The sequence below is a fragment of the Gymnodraco acuticeps genome, unplaced genomic scaffold (genome assembly GCF_902827175.1).
Source record: "Gymnodraco acuticeps unplaced genomic scaffold, fGymAcu1.1, whole genome shotgun sequence".
NCBI lineage: Eukaryota > Metazoa > Chordata > Actinopteri > Perciformes > Bathydraconidae > Gymnodraco > Gymnodraco acuticeps.
Window position 1 is genome coordinate 10976 of NW_022992073.1, and position 9772 is coordinate 20747.

Below are 9772 nucleotides of genomic sequence, written 5' to 3' on the forward strand. Positions count from 1 at the left end.
TTTGACTGATGCTCCGCCACTGATGGCATGGAGACAGGTCGTGTTTGTGTTTTGTTATGCATCATTTTATTTATGGGGAAAGGTCTTATGCATCAGAAGAGATGGACCGACTCCAAACCTATGCTCCAAACCAAATCTCGTACACTTCTACCTGGAATGACAGCCGTATGGTATGGCATACATACAATACTTTTTTTTTTGTAAAGCACTTTTTAAACCCCCAGACCAAAGTGTTGACACAAATACATAAATTCCAAAACTGCACACAGCTCAGCTTACAAGCCATACAATAAGTACAAATACAGATAAAAGAAGACACAAATAATAACAGCCATATAGTCAAAGTAATTAATAATAGGCAATAAAAGCATCAATGTACAAAGTGTTGAACGCTAAGAAGAGGTTTGGCCAATTTGCATATTCAATGTCCATCTTGAGTCTTAAGCTCCTCCAAGAATGCAATTTAGCTACAAATATTCTTAAAATAACAATAAAATAGTGCAGTTAGTAAAGTCCACTGAGACAAATGTACAATTTGTGATATTGGGCTATATAAATAAAATGTGATTGATTGCAGTTAATGGTGCAGTTAAAAAAAAAACATTGTTAAAAACGTATATCTACAGCATTAGTTAAATATGTTCACCTGTCGTGTCTTTCATTTCTCAATGCTCCTTAGCATTAGATGCAATAGACTGGAGTTTTTTTTTTTAAATACATCGAAGATCATTCAATGTTTTAAGGTATATGTTTTTTTTTTAATCATTATGACACACATCTGGGGAAGCCCTATGATTATCTATAGTTGTCACATTTTACTGTAATGCCGTATTGTTCACCACTAGATGGCGAGCTAAGACAATTTGTTTTAAAAAATACTTTCCTGCTTGAAAGAGGAATGAGATCAGCTTCTCTGTCTGACTCATTCCCTTTCACACTGCCAGCAGAGAAAACAAGATAACAGTAACTTAATGCTGAAGACAAAGAGACCACAGCCATGCAGAGACAGAGGGGGAGAGACAGAAACAGAAAGAGTCAAATATTATCACAGATGGGGAGATGGTTGTTAGCTTTAAGAGGTTCAAAGAACGGACTGGAAGGACTGTGGAGAGGGAAGTCAGGTCCTCCCTGCCTGAAACACCTCCATTGGACTCCTTCTTCTTTAACATAGTGACATCATATATTGGCTAGCCCTCCAACACAGTTTCCATGAAAGGCTAAGGGGCGGGACATCTCTAAGTGGTTGACCAATCACAACAGAGCCGGCCAGCTAACCAATCAGAGCAGACTGGGCTCTGGTTTCAGACAGAGGGTGAAAAGAGGTGATGCAGCACAGGCAGTAGGAGAACAATAAAGACATGTCCAAGTAGAGACACTACATACTGATATACACGTGAACATCAGCAGGAGAGGACTCTTTAAAGTAGAGACAATACATACTGATATACACGTGAACATCAGCAGGAGAGGACTCTTTAAAGTAGAGACACTACATACTGATATACATGTGAACATCAGCAGGAGAGGACTCTTTAAAGTAGAGACACTACATACTGATATACACCTGAACATCAGCAGGAGAGGACTCTTTAAAGTAGAGACACTACTTACTGATATACACGTGAACATCAGCAGGAGAGGACTCTTTAAAGTAGAGACACTACATACTGATATACACCTGAACATCAGCAGGAGAGGACTCTTTAAAGTAGAGACACTACATACTGATATACACCTGAACATCAGAAGGAGAGGACTCTTTAAAGTAGAGACACTACATACTGATATACACCTGAACATCAGCAGGAGAGGACTCTTTAAAGTAGAGACACTACATACTGATATACACCTGAACATCAGCAGGAGAGGACTCTTTAAAGTAGAGACACTACATACTGATATACACCTGAACATCAGCAGGAGAGGACTCTTTAAATTAGAGACACTACATACTGATATACACCTGAACATCAGCAGGAGAGGACTCTTTAAAGTAGAGACAATACATACTGATATACACCTAAACATCAGCAGGAGAGGACTCTTTAAAGTAGAGACACTACATACTGATATACACCTAAACATCAGCAGGAGAGGACTCTTTAAAGTAGAGACACTACATACTGATATACACCTGAACATCAGCAGGAGAGGACTCTTTAAAGTAGAGACACTACATACTGATATACACCTGAACATCAGCAGGAGAGGACTCTTTAAAGTAGAGACACTACATACTGATATACACCTGAACATCAGCAGGAGAGGACTCTTTAAAGTAGAGACACTACATACTGATATACACCTGAACATCAGCAGGAGAGGACTCTTTAAAGTAGAGACACTACATACTGATATACACCTGCACATCAGCAGGAGAGGACTCTTTAAATTAGAGACACTACATACTGATATACACCTAAACATCAGCAGGAGAGGACTCTTTAAAGTAGAGACACTACATACTGATATACACCTGAACATCAGCAGGAGAGGACTCTTTAAAGTAGAGACAATACATGCTGATATACACACTGAACATCAGCAGGAGAGGACTCTTTAAGTAGAGACAATACATACTGATATACACCTGAAAATCAGCAGGAGAGGACTCTTTAAAGTAGAGACACTACATACTGAAATACACCTGAACAGCAGAGAGGCCTCTTTAAAGTAGAGACACTACATACTGATATACACCTGAACATCAGCAGGAGAGGACTCTTTAAAGTAGAGACACTACATACTGATATACACCTGAACATGAGCAGGAGAGGGACTCTTTAAGTAGAGACACTACATACTGATATACACCTGAACATCAGCCGGAGAGGACTCTTTAAAGTAGAGACACTACATACTGATATACACCTGAACATCAGCAGGAGAGGACTCTTTAACGTAGAGACATTACATACTGATATACAGCTGAACATCAGCAGGAGAGGACTCTTTAAAGTAGAGACACTACATACTGATATACACCTGAACATCAGCAGGAGAGGACTCTTTAAAGTAGAGACACTACATACTGATATACACCTGAACATCAGCAGGAGAGGACTCTTTAAAGTAGAGACACTACATACTGATATACACCTGAACATCAGCAGGAGAGGACTCTTTAAAGTAGAGACACTACATACTGATATACACCTGAACATCAGCAGGAGAGGACTCTTTAAAGTAGAGACATTACATACTGATATACACCTGAACATCAGCAGGAGAGGACTCTTTAAAGTAGAGACACTACATACTGATATACACCTGAACATCAGCATGGAGAGGACTCTTTAAAGTAGAGACACTACATACTGATAAACACCTGAACATCAGCAGGAGAGGACTCTTTAAAGTAGAGACACTACATACTGATATACACCTGAACATCAGCAGGAGAGGACTCTTTAAAGTAGAGACACTACATACTGATATACACCTGAACATCAGCAGGAGAGGACTCTTTAAAGTAGAGGACAAATACATACTGATATACACCTGAACATCAGCTGGAGAGGACTCTTTAAAGTAGAGACACTACATACTGATATACACCTGAACATCAGCAGGAGAGGACTCTTTAAAGTAGAGACACTACATACTGATATACACCTGAACATCAGCAGGAGAGGACTCTTTAAAGTAGAGACACTACATACTGATATACACCTGACATCAGCAGGAGAGGACTCTTTAAAGTAGAGACACTACATACTGATATACACCTGAACATCAGCAGGAGAGGACTCTTTAAAGTAGAGACACTACATACTGATATACACCTGAACATAGAGGACTCTTTAACGTAGAGAACTACATACTGATATACACCTGAACATCAGCAGGAGAGGACTCTTAAAGTAGAGACACTACATACTGATATACAACCTGAACATCAGCAGGAGAGGACTCTTTAAAGTAGAGACACTACATACTGAATTACACCTGAACATCAGCAGGAGAGGACTCTTTTAAAGTAGAGACACTACATACTGATATACACCTGAAACATCAGCAGGAGAGGACTCTTTAAAGTAGAGACACTACATACTGATATACACCTGAACATCAGCAGGAGAGGACTCTTTAAAGTAGAGACACTACATACTGATATACACCTGAACATCAGCAGGAGAGGACTCTTTAAAGTAGAGACACTACATACTGATGTAGTGTCTCCTTAGTGAGGCCCTATCATCAACACAAGCCTCTGAATAATTGTGCTGCTTCACATTCAAAACAAAGGGCCTTGTAATCTTCCTGAAACTTGATTGTCCTAGTGTCGCCAATGTGTCGACACTGGAGCCTCTCACCACCTCTGGGGACAGAAGAGGGCATCAAACAGGGGGCCGCTCTGTGACTCATCCCCAGACACTGGTTAGTCACCTCGGATTCTCATTACACCGCTCCCACATGGACAAAAATCACCCTGCAGACACACAAAGGGATTCAAAACCCCCAGACTCACAGGCCATAAGAGTGCTAAACACCTGAGCTCTGCTAAGTGCCCGATAAACATTCCCGTTGTCATCTGGCAATATACTTATTTATATAAATTGTTGTCGTCGCAATAAACCGTATTTAATTGAGTCTTAATAAACATTATTTAATTTCATATTCTGTTCTTGTACATATCATATTCTATTTACATGTATAATAGACTTTTTATTTTGTATTTTTGTATTTTAGTATATACAGTATGTTGCATTGTTGGAGGAGCTCAGGTCAGAAGAATTTCATTGCCATTTCTACACTGTAGCTTTGTGCATATGAGAGAGAGAAAAGGAGTCGACCACATTACGTAAAGCAATGAAAAATGGTTTCCCTCTGTAGCTTTGTGCATGAGAGAGAGAGAGAGAGAGAGAGAGAGAGAGAGAGAGAGAGAGAGAGAGAGAGAGAGAGAGAGAGAGAGAGAGAGAGAGAGAGAGAGAGAGAGAGAGAGAGAGAGAGAGAGATTTCCAGTAACAAATATAATGCAATATATTATTGGGCAAGAAAGGATTACTCAATATTAAATAGATTATGAATGTAAAATGTACAGTGGCATGACAATAAAACCTTGAATGGAGAATGATGAAGCGGTACATTTGAAAAACCACAGATCTTTTGGGTATCTATCTTCTTGGGTACAGCATGCTGGGTGATGGCGTCCCTCTCTGTTCTCCAGCCATCAGAGTATCAGTGTGAGAAAACGTCTTCTTGGCAGTGCATGAAAGGTGAAGAAGGCATCGCCACGGGGACGAGAGAGGCTGTATCTCCTCACCTCCTCTCAGTATCTGATGCAGTCTGCTTTGTGCAGGTTCTATAGAGGCTGTGTTGAAATGCAGGCAGCAGGAAGATATATGAGGATTTGCACAAAGCCGCATAGGGTGACGTCAGGATCGTGAGATGATGTATGGTGTTTTGCAGGCATGCTTGAGGTATTGGTGGGGCAACAGTAGCTTAGCCCGTTTAGCTTGGGAACAGAAAGGTCCTTGATACAATTCCTGAAACAACAAAGTACTGCTTAGTTTATTTTGTCACTTGTTAGCAACCACCGTTTGTATGAAACATAGAAGCTTTAGACATTCACTAGTGGGTATACTGGCATATTTCATGTCATAATAAAAAACACGAAAATGTTGTATATGCTTGTGTGAAACACAGAATTTATTTCAGGCTTCTAACTACAAAAACGTTCAAAAGACATGCAAACGGAAAGTACTAAAATGCATAGTCTTTTCCGGGTTTGAGGACTCATTACTCAATGTTGTCAAGATATTCATGATCCCCAGAGGATGTGTGCAACTGACGTTTCCTGTATGATCTCCAACAGGTCAACTTGTGTACTTATTCTGAGCATTATCCCAATTATTCATCCATTATATACATATATTTGGATATTTATCTATGAATCTATTTGTGGTTTTAACACACAATTTCAATTTCATCCCCTATGGTCTTTTGGCGCACAATGAAATCTTTTTTAGAGATTCAACTTTACATTTTGTGACCCTTTCTGGGTAATGTTGGTGATTCCTAACATTACCCTTCATGCTTTCTTCATATCATAATACAATCTTGGACTCATCTCAGTTTAAAGGTGGGGTAGGTAATTCACTTCAGAAACACTTGTTATATTCCATGGAATGCTCTTAACTTCCCGATAGCAATGAATATATTAAATGCTTTGACAATAAATCCATAAAGAAATATCATCTGTGGAAGCCGTGGCGCTGTAAAAAGCACGACCAATCATCTGAGCCGGCCCGGCTAAAGTAACTGGATGGCCTACCTGCCTGTCAGCCTTCCATCTGTGCACAAATGTATCTCGTGCCCTCATTGGTCATGTGCGCGTTCGTGTGTGTTGGAGGAGGTGCTCTGTGAGGAAAGTGGCAGGTTTTTTTTCGGCTGCGTACTTTCAAATTCTAGCGAACTCGAGCTGGTTTCTCCATTCGTACCTACCTACCTTTAAGGTCCAATCACTGGTTTGTACTGACGTTTTTGAATATAGAACTTCATCCGTGTCTTTCCTAGTTATTGGCTGATATATTTGCATGTATTTGATGATGATATATTTGCTTGTATTTGATGATGCTGTTACCACCTGCCATGCGTCAATATAAAGGGACTTGGACTGAATTCTGTCTGAAACATGTTGAGTCTCACTTGTTCTCTAAAATACCACATCCACCTCCAACCCTCCACAGGGCCTTCTGGGACTTTGGTGCCCCACTAAACCACAGATATGGGCTTTCAACGCCAGCCTGGCTGTGATCACACTCCCCTGGAATTCCTCGGTACACCAGCGCTCCCATTCCTGATTATCGGCCCTTTCACAGCGATTACATTTTTGTATGAGTGATGCCGCAGTTATTCTGGAGGAGAGGCTTCAAAACCAGACTGGTTAGTGAAAGAGAAATGTGAGATACACGTTTACATTGCTAGATTAAATTCTCAGACATTTTTAAGAGACTTCTTTGAGCAGGTGCAAAATGAAACTTTTCTCAACATCTCCAGACAGTAAGATCTGCTGACCTCGGATGAGACCGCCGATAGGTCTGAATTTAAAGTACTACATATTTAATAATGGATTAACACACATGTAACAGAAGGTTCAACATGTGAGACATTAGTGGACAAATTATAATAACGCTTAATTCGCATAGCACTTTCATACACAGCATGCAGCTTAACGTACCCAAAAATTAAGACATTCAATTGAAGTTCAATGTTATAAGCGCACATGCAGCCTGTGTGCAATAAGCCCAAGGAGGTCAAATAAGTGAGAATAATAGAGTCAACAAAATAATAAATACAAAAAAGACCAAAACAATTAAAAATGTTGAATTAAAAAAATCATGTTACGCAGTTTTGGTTCGACACAAAAGGTATGTCTGCATGGACAAGTTCATATGTGAGAATTGAAGGCATTTGATTCTCACTGTTAACATGCGCCGCTTCTCAACATCAGGCCTCTGTGTGCTGCAGTCGAATAGAAGTCGTTTCCAAATAGTAACCCTGTCATAAATTCAGAATATGGGAAGTTCATTTTGCCTTTATGTCGTATAAAATGTTAGTTGTTCATCAATGTCAGTGAGCTTTGATTTACAGCTTAGTGCATGTTGTCCAAATGCAGGATGTATGTGGCCTATTCTGTCCTAATTTAAAGAATGTTCCTCTTCTATGACTCGTCTTGCCACCCGATGACTAATCCTCCTGAAGATAGACACAGCTTTCCACTCCTAAAAAAACCACTGACAGATTTTGACATTTAGTTACCGTTGTTAGCTCGCTGCTTCAGCTCTTCACTCTTACTTTTCTCCAGTACAGTAGAGGAACAGTACTTATATTTGAGAGCAAAAATAACAAAGCAGGTGCTCTTATAAGTGGACATTTGCCTCTTTAATTTGCCATTTCATGAACTCACAAATCAGTCAAGTACTAATTGTAATCTTTTATAACTGACGAGTACCTCAGCCAGTGTGTGACTCAGTGCTGCAGCTGCATAGCAACACCACTTCAAAGTTAAAGGACCTCTCTTTCATGTAGTGTTCCTGTTATTTTGTCCATGACACGTAATAAATAATGTGGATAATCAATAGGGGGCGCCAGCGATCAAAAAATAAGAGGTGTTCAAGTTCCAACCTGCTGGATTCAGTATAGCAACCAAACAAAACAAGTGATGGGAATTGTGTGTGTGTGTGTGTGTGTGTGTGTGTGTGTGTGTGTGTGTGTGTGTGTGTGTGTGTGTGTGTGTGTGTGTGTGTGTGTGTGTGTGTGTGTGTGTGTGTGTGTGTGTGGAGAACAGTGGACATACTTTATCAGCCGGTGCCATCTACCTCCTGGTTTCTGATTGGCCAAAACACTAAATAACAGTTTAATGAGTGAGGGTTGACTCAGCAGGTCAGAATGAAACTGACCGTCGATGATGATAAGGGTGTGTGTGTGTGCATGCTAAACCTTTTAAGGGTTAAACACTCCCTCATTATTTGCTTTAAAGGTGAGGTTTGCACTTTCCTCCTACATTTTCAAACATAAACTAAGAAAGGACAAAGTAACCATCTTTTAGTATAAACAAATTCATGAAATGAAGTAAAAAAGCCTACAAATGAACTTGACCTAAACTTGAACTGTAGGGTAAACACGACTTTAGACCTGTATTTATATTTATATTTATACCTACCTTTATCAAATAAATCAGTTCATAGATTTGTATCCCTGCCTTTTGTTTTCAAGTTGTCCATCCATCTTCATGTCTTATTGCTATACGCTACTATGTCTCAGGAATGCCTTGAGGAATCTCAAGGATGAAAGAATTATAATTTGGTGGGAAAAAAGGTCAATACGCATGAAACATGTTTTTGTCCATAACTTAAATTAACTTTGACAATTTGATACACATTTCTAATTGGACAAACAGACAAGGACGTAAACTACAACTTGACTGGCTGGTGAAGAATTACAGATGCAAGTCGGCCACTTAAGATCAACTTGTCGCATTTTACAATAATAGTCATAATAGGCAGGACTGTTTTTCATTTTCAAACAATTTCCAATATCCAAAACGGCTAGTTACTACAGGTGTAAGATAAAAGTGAGAAGAAGAAGAATTCATAATATTGTAACTAATCATTGTTGTTCCTGTTGAAGTCCATTGGTAACCGACTGAATTCAAACTAATCTCCATCAAGAAGGAAACTAGAAACATATAACAGCCATCTTTCAAGCCTTTGAGGGTCGTTGTCCTATATTCATAACCAATTGTATGGACTATCACTTTTAAACTTGCAGGTACAGTATAAGCTTGCACATATGTGTGTGTGTACAAGTTTGTAACATGAGTCTATGGGATGTTTGTGTGTGTGTGTGTACAGTATGTGTGTGTGTGTGTGTGTGTGTGTTCCCCCTGACACACATACCAGGCTGCTGAATCACCTGATGACTCCCGAACAAAACCCTGCATCCCGTTTAACTTTCTACTGAGATCCTATCAACAGCTGCACCTGTCCTCTCTTTGAACACGTGTGTGGCCTTGTTTTTAACATCTATACTTACAACAGGAGACAGGCAAACACACACACACACACACACACACACACACACACACACACACACACACACACACACACACACACACACACACAAACACCACAAACATACACAGGATGAGAAAAGAGGAGAAGATGAACGGTGTTGACTTAAAGGGGATTAGGAGCAGGGAGTGGAGGAGTTGCATGTGAGGATTACTCAGACTGCATTGACTTTCTGCATGTGTTATACTGGGAAA